This window comes from Lolium perenne, chromosome 4, assembly GCF_019359855.2.
Source record: "Lolium perenne isolate Kyuss_39 chromosome 4, Kyuss_2.0, whole genome shotgun sequence".
Classification (NCBI taxonomy): domain Eukaryota; kingdom Viridiplantae; phylum Streptophyta; class Magnoliopsida; order Poales; family Poaceae; genus Lolium; species Lolium perenne.
Genome location: NC_067247.2, coordinates 360,989,620 through 361,007,411, shown reverse-complemented (window position 1 = coordinate 361,007,411; position 17,792 = coordinate 360,989,620).

The following is a 17,792-nucleotide window of genomic DNA, read 5'->3' as shown; positions in this document are numbered from 1 at the left end:
GGAAGGGCCTCGCAAAGGTGGTTGATTCGCCGGAATCCATAGCCGGCAAATGGATAGGCCATGGAGTGGCCTTGGATGTCGGACGGCAACCAAGTGCCGCCGAAGAGCTGCTCAAGAAAATTGCTTCCCACACAGAGACTCCATAGCACCTTTGAGGCAGAAGTCGATGAAGACCTCCGGGAGAGGCTCGCCGTCGCCTTTCTTCTTACCACCATGGCAAGGAAGAAGACGCCCTAGCCTAGCAACCTCCAGGCACCAGTTGCACCGACAGAGATGACCGGGTCCTGTCCCTCGATCCAAAACCGGCATGCCATGCTTCAGCTCCTTGATACGTCCATTTTGCATCACTATTTAATATCATAATTTACTGTTATTCATTGATATATTTCATATATAGAGATGATACTTATGTTATTTCATCTATTTTTCATGTTTCATGATTATTGGAAAATCGCGCACCGGAGTCAGGATTCTGCTGAAAAAGCACCGTCAGAATGCAATATTTCGGAAGATCAGCAATTGACGGGAATTATACTGAAAATCCTATTTTTCCAGAAGACGGAGGGAGCCAAAAGGAGGAGCCGAGGAGGGCCGCCATGGGCCCCCCTCATAGGCCGGCGTGGGCCCTGCCCTGGCCGCGCCGCCTTGTGGGGAGGGGGCCCACGACCCCCTCTGGCCTCCTCTCCTTCGCGTACTTCTTCGTCTCGAAAACCTAAGCTACGGGGGATAGTCGCGAAGAGACACAACCGCCTCTGCAGGGCGGAAAACACCAGAGAGAAAAGAGCTCTCCGGCGGGCAGGAATCCGCCGGGGAATTCCCTCCCGGAGGGGGAAATCGACGCCATCGTCACCGTCATCGAGCTGGACATCATCTCCATCATCATCACCATCATCTCCATCATCATCACCGCCATCTCCACCGCTGCACCTCGTCACCGCTGTAACAATTAGGGTTGGATCTTGATTGTTTGATAGGGGAAACTCTCCCGGTATTGATTTCTACTTGTTATTGATGCTATTGAGTGAAACCATTGAACCAAGGTTTATGTTCAGATTGTTATTCATCATCACATCACCTCTGATCATGTTCCATATGATGTCTCGTGAGTAGTTCGTTTAGTTCTTGAGGACATGGGTGAAGTCTAAATGTTAGTAGTGAATTATGTTGGGTAATATTCAATGTTATGATATTTAAGTTGTGGTGTTATTCTTCTAGTGATGTCATGTGAACGTCGACTACATGATACTTCACCTTTACACTACAAGAAAAGTTGCCATGGCCGACGAAGTTGAAGTCGCGCCGTGGTTGCTGGTGTACCATGGCCGACGATTTTGGGTCCCTCCGTGGTGCATGTCAAAACTTTTTTTTTTCTCGTTTTTGAGGCCACCTAGCCCGACGAAAGCGGCCAAAACGTCGCATATGGTGGCCCGGGACGTGGTGCATCTCGAAATCTCGGGTTCGCCGGCCGAGTCAACGCAAATCCGCACCGCCGAGGGATGTAGGGCCCAGATGGCAGCCTCTCTGGCAATGTTTTTTTTCTCGATCGCGCCATCTCGTTCAACGTTCTCCGATCGAGCCGTTTACGATGCAGGATCATGGGTCCCGCATGTCATCCTCTATGAACCAAAATTCTTTCTATTCTTGGATTTTTTTGACCCCCTGATTTCTGGCTACTTCCTTTTTCTTTTGATCCCTTGCCGCCTTGGAAACGTTGAGACCGCTGCTGCTAAATGGGACCCGCATGTCATCCTCTATGTGCAATCAACTTTCTTTTCTTGGAGTTTTTTTTGGCACCTCATATTTGGTCACTTGCCTTTTTTTTCGATCCCCTGCCGCCTCTCAAACGGTGATACCGCCGCTTTGTTAATTGGGACCCGCATGTCCTCCTATATGTACTATAAAAATTTCTTTTATTGTTTTTTTTTTGGCAACTCATATTTGGTCAATTGCCTTTTTCTTTCGATCCCCTGCCGCCTCTCAAACGGTGATACCGCTGCTGCTAAATGGGACCCGCATGTCATCCTCTATGTACTATAAAACTTTCTTTTCTTGGATTTTTTTTTGGCACCTCATATTTGGTCACTTGCCTTTTTTTTCGATCCCCGCCGCCTCTCAAACGGTGATTCCTCCGCTGCTAAATGGGACCCGCATGTCATCCTCTATGGACTATAAAACTTTCTTTTCTTGAATTATTTTTGGCTCGATATTTGGTCACTTGGCTTTTTATTTCGATCCCCTGCCGCCTCTCAAACAAAGTGAGACCGCTGCGGCTAAATGGGACCCGCATGTCATCCTCTATGAGCAATCAACTTTCTTTTCTTGGAGTTTTTTTGGCACCTCATATTTGGGCACTTGCCTTTTTCTTTCGATCTCATGCCACGTTTGAAACGTTGAGGAACCCTGCAGCTCATGGGACCCGCATGTCATCCTCTATGTCCTATAAAAGTTGATTTTCTTGGTTTTTTTCACCCTCTGATTTTTGGCAATTTCTTTTTCTTTTGAACCCTGCCGCCTCTCAAACGGTGATACCGCTTCTGCTTAATGGGACCCGCATGCCATCCTCTATGTACTATAAAACTTTCTTTTCTTGAATTATTTTTGGCTCCTCATATTTGGTCACTTGCCTTTTTCTTTCGATCTCATGCCACGTTTGAAACGTTGAGGAACTCTTGGCTCATGGGACCCGCATGTCATCCTCTATGTGCTATAAAAGTTTCCTTTGTTGGATTTTTTCACCCTCTGATTTTTGGCTTGCCTTTTTCTTTTGATCCCCTGCCCCCTTTGAAACGTTGAGTAAGCTGTTGGCTCGAGGGACCCGCATGTCATCCTCTATGTCCATCAACTTTCTTTTCTTGGATTTTTTTTCACCCCCTAATTACTAGCTACTTTCTTTTTCTTTTGATCTCAAGCCGCGTTACAAACATTGAGACCGCTTTGCTAAATGGGACCCACATGTCATCCTCTATGTACAATAAAGTTTCTTTTCTTGGATTATCTTTTGCGCCCGATATTTTGTCACTTGCCTTTTTCTTTCGATCTCATGCCGCCTTTGAAACGTTGAGTAAGCTGTGGCTCATGGGTCCCGCATGTCATCCTCTACGAACAATAAAAGTTTCCTTTCTTGGAGTTATTTTTTACCCCTAATTTCTGGCTATTTGCCTTTTTCTTTTGATCTCCTGCCCCTTTGAAACGATGAGGACGGCTTGTTGGCGGGTCGGTCCCACATGTCATCCTCTATGAACAATAAATGTTTCCTTTGATGGATTTATTTTGAACCCCTAATTAATTTCTGGATATTTCCCCTGCCGCCTTGGAATCGTTGAGGATGCTGCTGCCTCATGGGTCCCGCATGTCATCCTCTCAGAACGGTAAATGTTTATTTTCTTGGATTTTGTTGACCAAACGATTTTTGGCTTATTTTTTCTTTCGATCACCTGCAGCCTTTAAAACGTTGAGGACGCCGCTGGCTCACGGGTCCCACATGTCGACCTCTATGAACAATAAACGCCGAGGATGCAAATGCCTCATGGGTCCCGCATGTCATCCTCTCAGAACGAAAATGTTTCTTTTCTTGGATTTTTTACCAACAGATTTTTGGTTTATTTTTTCTTTCCATCCCCTGCCGCCTTTAAAACGTTGACGACGCTGTTGGCTCATGGGTCCCCGATGTTAGCCTCCCGTACAAGAAACATATGATATCTTGATTATTTTGCACAATAAACAATGTATTGCGCTCGAGCTATTTCAAACGGATAATTAAATCTTTATTTTTACATAAACAAACTTATATGTTGAATCTCCTTGTTTTTTTGTCTTTGCGAAGCATAGGACTTTCCTGTTTTTTTAGAAAATTCGGAACTTTCCTGTTTTGGAGTGGGCTGAAATTGTACGAGTCAAAAGGCCAAGCAGGATAGTTCGAAGGCCCAGATGTCCAGATGCGGCCCAATTGAAATCTTTCTTCTTGGATTTTTTCACCCCCGATTTCGGCTACTTCATTTTTCTTTTGGTTCTCGTGCCGCCTTGGAAACGTTGAGACCGGCTGCAAAATGGGTCCCGCATGTCATCCTCTCAGTACCATAAAATTTCTTTTCTTGGATTATTTTTGGCTCCTGATATTTGGTCACTTGCCTTTTTCTTTCGATCCCGTGCAGCCTCTCAAACGGAGATACCGCTCGCTAATTGGGACCCGTATGTCATCCTCTATGTACAATCAAGTTTCTTTTCTTGAATTATTTTTGGCTCCCGATATTTGGTCACTTGCCTTTTTCTTTCGATCTCATGCCACGTTTGAAACGTTGAGGAACCTCCGGCTCATGGGACCCGCATGTCATCCTCTATGTACTATAAAAGTTCATTTTCTTTGTTTTTTTCACCCTCTGATTTTTGGCTATTTCCTTTTTCTTTTGATCCCCCGCCGCCTTGGAAACGTTGAGTAAGTTGCTAGCTCATGGGACCCGCATGTCATCCTCTATGTCCATCAACTTTATTTTCTTGGATTTTTTGACCCCCTAATTTATGGCTACTTTCTTTTTCTTTTGATCTCAAGCCGCATTTGAAACGTTGGGACCGCTGCTGCAAAATGGGACCCGCATGTCATCCTCTATGTAAATAAAGTTTCTTTTCTTGGATTATCTTGGGCTCCTGATATTTTTTCACTTGCCTTTTTCTTTCGATCTCATGCCGCCTTTGAAACGTTAAGTAAGTCTGGCTCATGGGTCCCGCATGTCATCCTCTACGAACAATAAAAGTTTCCTTTCTTGGAGTTATTTTTTACCCCTAATTTCTGGCTATTTGCCTTTTTCTTTTGATCTCCTGCCCCCTTTGAAACGATGAGGACGCTGTTGGCAGGTCGGTCCCACATGTCATCCTCTATGAACAATAAAACTTTCCATTGATGGATTTATTTTGAACCCCTAATTAATTTCTGGCTATTTCCTTTTTTTTCTTTGATCCCCTGCCGCCTTGGAAACGTTGAGGATGCTGCTGCCTCATCGGTCCCGCATGTCATCCTCTCGTAACGATAAATGTTTTATTTTATTGGATTTTTTACCAACTGATATTTGGTTTATTTTTATTTTCGATCCTCTCGCCGCCTTTGAAACGTTGGACGACGCTGGCTCATGGGTCCCTCGATGTCACCTCTCCCGTACAAGAAACAAGTGATATCTTGATTATTTTGCAGACAATAAACAGTGTATTTCGCTCTGAGCTATTGCAAACGGATAAATTAAATCTTTATTTTTACAACTTATATCTTGAATCTCCTTTTTTTTGTTTTGGCGAAGCATAGGACTTTCCTGTTTTTTTTTTTTTGAGAAAAATCCGAACTTTCATGTTCTGGAGTGGGCTGAAATTGTACGAGTCAAAAGGCCCAGAAGGATAGTTCGAAGGCCCAGATGTCCAGATGCAGCCCAATTGAAATCTTTCTTTTCTTGGATTTTTTTCACCCCCTGATTTCTGGCTACTTCATTTTTCTTTTAATCTCAAGCCGCATTTGAAACGTTGGGACCACTGCCGCACAATGGGACCCGCATGTCATCCTCTATATACAATCAAGTTTCTTTTCTTGGATTATTTTTGGCTCCTGATATTTGGTCACTTGCCTTTTTCTTTCGATCTCATGCCACGTTTGAAACGTTGAGGAACCTTCATGCACATGGGACCCGAATGTCATCCTCTATGTACTACAAAAGTTTATTTTCTAGGGTTTTTTTTTCACTCTGATTTTTGGCTATTTCCTTTTCTTTTGATCCCCGCCGCCTTGGAAACGTTGAGTAAGCTGCTAACTCGTGGGACCCGCATGTCATCCTCTATGTACAATCAATTTTCTTTTCTTGGAGTTTTTTTACCCCTAATTTCGGCTACTTTCTTTTTCTTTTGATCTCAAGCCGCATTTGAAACGTTGGGACAGCATGTCATCCTCTATGTACAATAAAAGTTTCTTTTCTTGGATTATTTTTCACCCTCTGATTTTTGGTCACTTGCCTTTTTCTTTCGATCTCATGCCGCCCTTGAAAACGTTGAGGAACCTGCTGGCCCATGGGACCCGCATGTCATCCTCTATGTACTACAAAAGTTTCTTTTATTGGATTTTTTCACCCTACGATCTTTGGCTATTTCCATTTTCTTTTGATCCCCTGCCGCCTTGGAAACGTTGAGTAAGCTGGCCGATCGATGGGACCCGCATGTCATCCTCTATGTACAATCAAGTCTCTTTTCTTGGATTTTTTTACCCTCTTATTTTTGGTCACTTGCCTTTTTCTTTCGATCTCATGCAGCCTTCAAACGTTGAGGAAGTTTGGCTCATGGGACCCACATGTCATCCTCTATACTATAAAAGTTTCTTTTCTTGGATTTTTTTTCACCCTCTTATTTTTGGCTATTTCCTTTTTCTTTTGATCCCCTGCCGCCTTGGAAACGTTGATTAAGCTGCTGACACAAGGGCCCCACATGTCATCCTCTATATACAATCAACTTGCAAGATCTTGGAGCGAAAGAGCTTGTATAAGTGGGACCCATATGTCATCCTCTATGTACAATAAAAGTTTCTTTTCTTGGATTATTTTTTGCTCCTGATATTTGGTCAGTTTCTTTTTTCTTTTGATCTCATGCCGCCTCGAAACGTTGAGTAAGGTGTGGCTCATGGGACCCGCATGTCATCCTCTATGTACAATAAAGTTTCTTTTCTTAGATTTTTTTACCCCCGATTTTTGCTAACTTGCCTTTTTCTTTGCGATCATATGCCGCCGTTGCCATTGAGGTCGCCGCTGGCTCATGGGTCCCACATGTCAGCCTCTATGAACAACAAACCTTTCCTTTGTTGGATTTATTTTTTACCCCTAATTTCTGCTATTTGCCTTTTTTTCTTTTTGATCCTCATGCCTTTGAAACGATGAGGACGTCTTGGCAGGTCGGTCCCACATGTCATCCTCTATGAAGAATAAAAGTTTCCTTTTTGGATTTATTTTTGACCCCTAATTTCTGGCTATTTGCCTTTTTCTTCTGATCCCTGCCGACTTCGAAATGATGAGGATGCAGCTGGCAGATCGGTCCCACATGTCAGCCTCTATGAACTATAAATGTTTCCTTTGTAGGATTTATTTTTTACCCCTATTTTCGGGCTACTTGCCTTTTTCTTTGAAACGTTGAGGACGCCACTGTCTCATGGGTCCCACATGGCATCCTCTCGAACGATAAACCTTCATTTCTTGTTAACGACAGGTTTATCGCATTATTTTCATGAGACTAATACAAGCTCTTTCGCTCCAAGATCTTGCAAGTTAATAGAATAAAACATGGAATTATTAGGATATGTTTTAAATTTCAAATCCACTTTATGAATTTTTGAAAATACCGTGATCTTTGTGGGTATGGAGCGATCAAGGATTTTCATATTGGCCATGAGCAGTTTCAAAAATTGCAACCCAATAATTCAAAATAAATACAAACAACTTTTATGTAGAATCTCCGTGTTTTTGTTTTTTGCCAATCATAGGATCTGTGGTTCTTTAGAAAAGGGCCAACATTGCATGAGCAGAAAGGCCCATTTGTAGTTATTGGGCTTCGACAAATGAGCAAGTAGGCCTATAGCAAATACCTTGTAGATGGCCGTTGGAACCCAAAAGTATTTGTTGCCTAGACTTAGATGCCAAACTCAGCCTTATTGACATGAACCTTGCTATGCACACGACAATTTCAGTCCGATCCGTGTACGAAACACAAGATCCAACCCTTCGTGTGAGGAAGCAGGTGGCAGCACACCTCCAGATGCTCAATCGTACATACGCATATCATATAGGAGTTGTCGTATGTACATCAGTTCCGTATTGACATGTTTTTTTCTTTGGTTCACATGTGGGGTCCGCACAGTCACCTAGGTCGCACATCTACTTCCTTGCTCGTAGTTGATGCATGTTCGGTTTGGGGATGGGGTGGAACCGAACACACCCCCGTGCCCATTTGAGAATCTTGGTAAAATCCTAGGTTTGTTGAGCAAGATTTAAACAAGTTTAACATGTGAAAATGATATGGTAATTAAGTCTGGATCTTTCTCTTAGTAACTCTAAAATGAAGCTTTTGGGAGGTTCTTGAATTTACCATGTTTGAAACCCAAAACCACCGTACTTCTGTTCATGCTTGACTTCATAAGACAGAGTTTAGGGTTAGGGGTAGATACATGATTTTTCTGGTTTGAATATGTCTAGACCATGTTTATCAATTTGAATGCTTACTATATGACATAAGAAGGCTATGTGCTTTGGTTTTTCATTCTTTCGATTTTTTTCTGAAATTTTATGGCCATTTGAATCTTGGTCAAATCCTAGGTTCGACCAAGATTTAAACAAGTTTAAAACATGACAATGAAAAGGTAATTAATCATGGATCCTTCTTAATTAACCAGCCAGTCTAATTAAAATGAAGCTTTTTGGGAGGTTTTTGAAATTTCCATGTTTGAAACCCAAAACCACACTTCTCTGCTTCATGCTTGACTTCATATATAATTAAGACAAAGTTTAGGGTTAGGGGGTACATGATTTGTCTGGTTTGAATATGTCTAGACCTTGTTTATGAAATTGAATGCTTACTATATGACATAAGAAGACTATGTGCTTTGGTTTTTTATTTTATTTATTTTTTATTTTATGCCCATTTGAATACTGGTCAAATCCTCGGTTTGACCAAGATTTAAACAAGTTTAAAACATGAAAATGAAAAGGTAAGCCTGGATCCTTCTTAACTAGTCACTCTAAAATGAAGCTTTAATTTTGGGAGGTTTTTGAAATTTCCATGTTTGAAACCAAAAACCACTTCTCTTCATGCTTGACTTCATAAGACAGAGTTTATGGTTTTAGAGGGGTAGATACATGATTTGTCTTATTTGAATATGTCTAGCTAGACCTTGTTTATCAACTTTTGAATGCTTACTATATATATGTATGTGACATAAGAAAACTATGTGCTTTGATTTTTCATTTTACTGTTTTTTTTTTGGAATTTTTTGATGCACATTTGAATCTTGGTCAAATCCTAGGTTTGACCAAGATTTAAACAAGTATAGAACATGAAAATGAAAAGGGAAGCCTGTATCCTTCTTAATTAGTCACCCTAAAATGAAGTTTTTGGGAGGTTTTTGAAATTTCCATGTTTGAAACCCAAAACCACTTATCTTCATGCTTGACTTCGTCATAAGACAGAGTTTAGGTTAGGGGTAGATACATGATTTGTCTAGCTAGTTTGAATATGTCCAGACCTTGTTTATCAACTTTAATGCTTACTATATGACATATAAGAAGACTATGTGCGCTTTGGTTTTTCATTTTTCTGTTTTTTTATTTTATGCCCATTTGAATCTTGGTTAAATCCTAGATTGACTTCATAAGACAGAGTTTAGGGTTAGGGGTAGATATACACATGATTTTTCTGGTTTGAATATGTCTAGACCTTGTTTATCAACTTGAGTGTTTACTATATGACATAATTAAGAAGGCTATGTGCTTTGGTTTTTCATTCTTTAGATTTTTTGTCTGAATTTTTATGCCCATTTGAATCTTGGTCAAATCCTAGGTTTGACCAAGATTTAAATAAGTTTAAAACATGGAAATGAAAAGGTAAGCATCGATCCTTCTTTGTCGCTCTAAAATGAAGCTGAATTTTGGGAGGTTTTTGAAATTTCCATGTTTGAAACCCAAAACCACTTCTCTTCATGCTTGACTTCATAAGACGAAGTTTAGGGTCGATAGGGGGTAGATACATGATTTGTCTGGTTTGGATATATCTAGACCTTGTTTATCAACTTGAATGCTTACGATATGACATAAGAACATTATGTGCTTTTATTTTTTTATTTTTTTGTGCCCATTTGAATCTTGGTCAAATCCTAGGTTTGACCAAGATTTAAACAAGTATAGAACATGAAAATGAAAAGGGAAGCGTGTATCCTTCTTAGTCACCCTAAAATGAAGTTTTGGGAGGTTTTTGAAATTTCCATGTTTGAAACCCAAAACCACTTCTCTTCATGCTTGACTTCTTAAGACATAGTTTAGGGGTTAGCGGGTAGATACATGATTTGTATGGTTTGAATATGTCTAGACCTTGTTTATCAACTTTAATGCTTACTATATGACATAAGAAGACTATGTGCTTTGGTTTTTCATTTTTCTGTTTTATTTTTTGAATTTTCTGCCAATTTTGTTTGACCAAGATTTAGACAAGTTTTACACGTGAAAACGAATAAGTAAGCCTGGATCCTTCTTAGTCACTCCAAAATGTACCAATTGATAGGTGCGTTAACTTTGCTTCATGGAAAAAATAATGTCATGTAAATGAGTTAACTTGGATTTCCTACCCTTGAAACCATAGGAAACTTTGTTCTAATGCACTATAATAATCAACCGAGCTTTTACACCAGCAGGTCTGTCACTTACGTGTGGTGCCCATGCGTGAGGTCCCACACTCACTACAAGAAAAGTTGCCATGGCCGACGAAGTTGAAGTCGCGCCGTGGTTGCTGGTGTACCATGGCCGACGATTTTGGGTCCCTCCGTGGTGCATGTCAAAACTTTTTTTTTCTCGTTTTTGAGGCCACCTAGCCCGACGAAAGCGGCCAAAACGTCGCGTATGGTGGCCCGGGACGTGGTGCATCTCGAAATCTCGGGTTCGCCGGCCGAGTCAACGCAAATCCGCACCGCCGAGGGATGTAGGGCCCAGATGGCAGCCTCTCTGGCATTGTTTTTTTTCTCGATCGCGCCATCTCGTTCAACGTTCTCCGATCGAGCCATTTACGATGCAGGATCATGGGTCCCGCATGTCATCCTCTATGAACCAAAATTCTTTCTATTCTTGGATTTTTTGACCCCCTGATTTCTGGCTACTTCCTTTTCCTTTTGATCCCTTGCCGCCTTGGAAACGTTGAGACCGCTGCTGCTAAATGGGACCCGCATGTCATCCTCTATGTGCAATCAACTTTCTTTTCTTGGAGTTTTTTTTTGGCACCTCATATTTGGTCACTTGCCTTTTTTTTTCGATCCCCTGCCGCCTCTCAAACGGTGATACCGCTGCTGCTAAATGGGACCCGCATGTCATCCTCTATGTACGATAAAACTTTCTTTTCTTGGATTTTTTTTGGCACCTCATATTTGGTCACTTGCCTTTTTCTTTTGATCCCCTGCCGCCTCTCAAACGGTGATACCGCTGCTGCTAAATGGGACCTGCATGTCATCCTCTATGTGCAATCAACTTTCTTTTCTTGGAGTTTTTTTTGGCACCTCATATTTGGTCACTTACCTTTTTCTTTCGATCCCCTGCCGCCTCTCAAACGGTGATACCGCTGCTGCTAAATGGGACCCGCATGTCATCCTCTATGTACTATAAAACTTTCTTTTCTTGAATTATTTTTGGCTCCTCATATTTTTTCACTTGCCTTTTTCTTTCGATCCCCTGCCGCCTCTCAAACGGTGATACCGCTGCTACTAAATGGGACCCGCATGTCATCCTCTATGAGCAATCAACTTTCTTTTCTTGGAGTTTTTTTTGGCACCTCATATTTTTTCACTTGCCTTTTTCTTTCGATCTCATGCCACGTTTGAAACGTTGAGGAACCTGCAGGCTCATGGGACCCGCATGTCATCCTCTATGTACTATAAAAGTTCATTTTCTTGGTTTTTTTCACCCTCTGATTTTTGGCAATTTCTTTTTTCTTTTGATCCCCTGCCGCCTCTCAAACGGTGATACCGCCTTGCTAAATGGGTCCCGCTTGTCATCCTCTATGTACTATAAAACTTTCTTTTCTTGGATTATTTTTGGCACCTCATATTCGTTCACTTGCCTTTTTCTTTCGATCCCCTGCCGCCTCTCAAACAGTGAGACCGCTGCAGCTAAATGGGACCCGCATGTCATCCTCTATGAGCAATCAACTTTCTTTTCTTGGAGTTTTTTTTCACCCCCTAATTACTAGCTACTTTCTTTTTCTTTTGATCTCAAGCCACATTACAAACATTGAGACCGCTGCTACAAAATGGGACCCACATGTCATCCTCTATGTACAATAAAGTTTCTTTTCTTGGATTATCTTTTGCTCCTGATATTTTGTCACTTGCCTTTTTCTTTCGATCTCATGCCGCCTTTGAAACATTGAGTAAGCTGCTGGCTCATGGGTCCCGCATGTCATCCTCTACGAACAATAAAAGTTTCCTTTCTTGGAGTTATTTTTTACCCCTAATTTCTGGCTATTTGCCTTTTTCTTTTGATCTCCTGCCCCCTCTGAAACGATGAGGACGCTGTTGACAGGTCGGTTCCACATGTCATCCTCTATGAACAATAAATGTTTCCTTTGATGGATTTATTTTGAACCCCTAATTAATTTCTGGATATTTCCCCTGCCGCCTTGGAATCGTTGAGGATGCTGCTGCCTCATGGGTCCCGCATGTCATCCTCTCAGAACGGTAAATGTTTATTTTCTTGGATTTTGTTGACCAAACGATTTTTGGCTTATTTTTTCTTTCAATCACCTGCAGCCTTTAAAACGTTGAGGACGCCGCTGGCTTACGGGTCCCACATGTCAACCTCTATGAACAATAAACGCCGAGGATGCCGTTGCCTCATGGGTCCCGCATGTCATCCTCTCGAGAACGAAAATGTTTCTTTTCTTGGATTTTTTACCAACAGATTTTTGGTTTATTTTTCTTTCCATCCCCTGCCGCCTTTAAAACGTTGACGACGCCGTTGGCTCATGGGTCCCCGATGTCACTTCCCGTACAAGAAACATATGATATCTTGATTATTTTGCGTACAATAAACAATGTATTGCGCTCTGAACTATTTCAAACGGATAATTAAATATTTATTTTTACATAAACAAACTTATATGTTGAATCTCCTTGTTTTTTTGTCTTTGCGAAGCATAGGACTTTCCTGTTTTTAGAAAATTCTGAACTTTCTGTTTTGGAGTGGGCTGAAATTGTACGAGTCAAAAGGCCAAGCAGATAGTTCGAAAGCCAGTATGTCCAGATGCAGCCCAATTGAAATCTTTCTTCTTGGATTTTTTCACCCCCACGATTTCTGGCTACTTCATTTTTCTTTTGGTTCTGTGCCGCCTTGGAAACGTTGAGACCGCTCTTGCAAAATGGGACCCGCATGTCATCCTCTACGTACAATAAAATTTCTTTTCTTGGATTATTTTTGGCTCCTGATATTTGGTCACTTGCCTTTTTCTTTAGATCCCGTGCAGCCTCTCAAACGGTGATACCACTGCTGCTAATTGGGACCCGCATGTCATCCTCTATGTACAATCAAGTTTCTTTTCTTGAATTATTTTTGGCTCCCGATATTTGGTCACTTGCCTTTTTCTTTCGATCTCATGCCACGTTTGAAACGTTGAGGAACCCGGTGCTAAATGGGACCCGCATGTCATCCTCTATGTACTATAAAACTTTCTTTTCTTGGATTATTTTTGGCTCCCGATATTTGGTCACTCGCGTTTTTTCTTTCGATCTCATGCCACGTTTGAAACTTTGAGGAACCTGCCGCTCATGGGACCCGCATGTCATCCTCTATGTGCTATAAAAGTTTATTTTCTATTGTTTTTTTTCACTCTCTGATTTTTGTCTATTTCCTTTTTCTTTTGATGCCCTGCCGCCTTGGAAACGTTGAGTAAGCTGCTTACACATGGGACCCGCATGTCATCCTCTATGTACAATCAAGTTTCGTTTCTTGAATTATTTTTGGCTCCGGATATTTCGTCACTTGCCTTTTTCTTTCGATATCATGCCACGTTTGTAACATTGAGGAACCTCGCGGCTCATGGGACCCGCATGTCATCCTCTATGTACTATAAAAGTTTGTTTTCTTGGATTTTTTCACCCTCTCGATTTTTGGCTATTTGCCTTTTACTTTTGATCCCTGGCCCCTTTGAAACGTTGAGTAAGTCTGCTGGCACATGGGACCCGCATGTCAACCTCTATGTCCATCAACTTTCTTTTCTTGGATTTTTTTGACCCCTAATTTCTAGCTACTTTCTTTTTCTTTTGATCTCAAGCCGCATTTCAAACATTGAGACCGCTGCAAAATGGGACCCGCATGTCATACTCTATGTACAATAAATCTTGGATTATTTTTGGCACCTCATATTTGATCAATTGCGTTTTTTTCTTTCGATCTCATGCCGCCTTTGAAACGTTGAGTAAGCTGCTGGCTCATGGGTCCCCCATGTCATCCTCTACGAACAATAAAAGTTTCCTTTCTTGGAGTTATTTTTGACCCCTAATTTCTGGCTATTTGCCTTTTTCTTTTGATCCCCGCCCCTTTGAAACGATGAGGACGCTGTTGGCGAGTCGGTCCCACATGTCATCCTCTATGAACAATAAAAGTTTCCTTTGGTGGATTTATTTTTTACCCCTAATTAGGTTCGCTATTTCCTTTTTTTTCTTTTGATCCCCTCGCCGCCTTGGAAACGTTATGATGTCAGCTGCTTCATGGGTCCCGCATGTCATCCTCTCGAACGATAAATGTTTTATTTTCTTGGATTTTTTACCAACTGATTTTTAGTTTTTTATTTTATTTTCGATCGCTTTGCCGCCTTTGAAACGTTGACGACGCTGCTGGCTCATGGGTCCCCGATGTCAGCCTCCCCGTACAAGAAACATGTGATATCTTGATTATTTTCCAGACAATAAACAGTGTATTTCGCTCTGAGCTATTGCAAACGGATAAATTAAATCTTCATTTTTACATAAACAAACTTATATGTTGAGTGTCCTTGTTTTTTGTTTTTGCGAAGCATAGGACTTTCCTGTTTTTTTTTTGAGAAAAAACCGAACTTTCCTGTTTTGGAGTGGGCTGAAATTGTACGAGTCAAAAGGCCCAGCAGGATAGTTCGAAGGCCCAGATGTCCAGATGCAGCCCAATTGAAATCTTTCTTTTCTTGGATTTTTTCACCCCGATTTCTCGCTACTTCATTTTTCTTTTGGTCTGTGCAAAATGGGTCCCACATGTCATCCTCTATGTACAAGAATTTCTTTTCTTGGATTATTTTCGGGTCCTGATATTTGGTCACCTGCCTTTTTCTTTCGATCTCATGCCGCCTTTGAAACGTTAAGGAAGCTGCTGGCGCTTGGGTCCCGCATGTCATCCTCTATGAACAATAAAAGTTTCCTTTCTTGGAGTTATTTTTGACCCCTAATTTCTGGCTACTTCCTTTTTCTTTTGATCCCCTGCCGCCTTTGAAACGTTGAAAACTTTCTTTTCTTTGATTATTTTTGGCACCTCATATTTGGTCACTTGCCTTTTTCTTTCGATCCCCTGCCGCCTCTCAAACGGTGATACATTACATGCAAAATGGGACCCGCATGTCATCCTCTATGTACTATAAAACTTTCTTTTCTTGGATTTTTTGGCTCCGATATTTGATCACTTGCCTTTTTCTTTCGATCCCATGCCGCCTTTGAAACGTTGAGGAAGCTGCTGGCTCATGGGTCCCGCATGTCATCCTCTATGAACAATAAAAGTTTCCATTGTTGGAGTTATTTTTTACACCTAATTTCTGGCTACTTCCTTTTTCTTTTGATCCCCTGCCGCCTTTGAACGTTGAAGAATCTGCTCGCTAATGGGTCCCACATGTCAGCCTCTATGGACGATAAACCTTTCTTTTCTTGGAGTTATTTTGACCCCTAATTTACGGCTATTTTGCCTTTTTTTGGATCCCGTGCTGCCTTGGAAACGTTGAGGATGCTGCTGCCACATGGGTCCCGCATGTCATCCTCTCAGAACGATAAATGTTTCTTTTCTTCGATTTTTTTACCAACTGATTTTTGATTTATTTTTTCTTTCGATCCCCTGCCGCCTTTAAAACTTTGACGACGCTGCTGGCTCATGGGTCCCGATGTCAGCCTCCCCGTACAAGAAACATGTGATATCTTGATTATTTTGCAGACAATAAAAAGTGTATTTCGCTCTGAGCTATTGCAAACGGATAAATTAAATCTTTATTTTTACATAAAGGAACTAATATGAATCTCCTTGTTTTTGTTTTGTTTTTGCGAAGCATAGGACTTTCTTGTTTTGGAGTGGGCTGAAATTGTACGAGTCAAAAGACGTCCAGCAGGTTAGAAGGCCCAGATGACCAGGCAGCCCCAATTTATATCTTCCTTATCTTGGATTATTTTTTGATCAAAAGGCCCAGCAGGGGTACATCCTTTTTTCTTTTGGTCCTGTGTGCCGCCTTGGAAACGTTGAGGACGCTGCTGCCTCATGGGACCCGCATGTCATCCTCTATGAACTATGAACTCTAAAAGTTTCTTTTTTCTTGGATTTTTTTTCACCCCTCTGATTTTTGGCTATTTCCTTTTTCTTTTGTTCCCCTGCCGCCTTGGGACCCGTATGTCATCCTCTATGTACAAAAAACTTTCTTTTCTTGGAGTTTTATTCCCCCTAATTTCGGGCTACTTTCGTTTTCTTTTGATCTCAAGCCGCATTTGAAATGTTGAGACCGCTGCTGCAAAATGGGACCCACATGTCATCCTCTATGTAAAATAAAAGTTTTTTTCTTGGATTATTTTTCACGCTCTGATTTTTGGCTATTTCCTTTTTCTTTCGATCCCCTGTTGCTTGGAAACGTTGAGGATGCTGCTGCCTCATGGGTCCCACATGTCATCCACTATGAACAATAAAAGTTTCTTTTCTTCGATTTTTTTCACCCTCTGCTTTTTGGCTATTTCCTTTTCATTTGATCCCCTGCCGCCTTGGAAACGTTGAGGATGCTGCAGCGTCATGGGATCCGCATGTCATACTCTATGTACAATAAAAGTTTCTTTTCTAGGTTTTTGGCTCCTGATATTTGGTCACTTGCCTTTTTCTTTCAATCTCATGCCGACTCTCAAAGGTACAATAAAAGTTTCTTTTCTTGGATTATTTTTGGCTCCTGATATTTGGTCACTTGCCTTTTTCTTTCGATCTCATGCCGTCTTTGAAACGTTCAGACTGCTGCTACAACATGGGACCCTATGTCATCCTCTATGTACAATGAAAGTTTCTTTTCATGGATTATTTTTTGCTCCTGATATTTGGTCACTTTCCTTTTTCTTTCGATCTCATGCCGCCTCGGCCCTCTGAAACGACGAGTAAGTTGTTGGCTCATGGGACCCGCATGTCATCCTCTATGTACAATAAAGTTTTTTTTGGATTTTTTACCCCCTGATTTTTGGTCACTTGCCTTTTTCTTTCGATCCTGTGCCGCCTTTGAAATTGTGGACGCTGCTGGCTCATGGGTCCCACATGCCAGCCTCTATGAACAGTAATATTTCTTTTCTTGGATTTTTTTTTACCCCTGATTTCTGGCTATTTGCCTTTTTCTTTGGATCCCCGACCGCCTTTGAAACGATGCGGACGCTGCTGGCGCATAGCTCTCACATGTCAGCCTCTAAGAACAATAAACATTTCTTTTCTTGGATTTATTGTTGACCCCTAATTAATGGCTACTTCGCTTTTTTTTCGATCCCCAGCCGCCTTAGACACGTTGAGGACGCCTGTGGCTCATGGGTCCCATATGACAGCCTCTATGAAAAGTAAAACATTTACTTTCTTGGATTTATTTTTGACACCTAATTAATGACTACTTGGTTCTTTTCTTTTGATCCCGTGACGCCTTTGAAACGTTGAGGGCCCTGCTGGCTCATGGGTCCAACATGTCAGCCTCTATGAACAATAAGAGTTTCTATTGTTGCATTTATTTTTGACCCCTAATTTCTGGCTATTTGCCTTTTTTCCATTGCCTGCCACCTTAGAAACGTTGAGGCGCTGCTG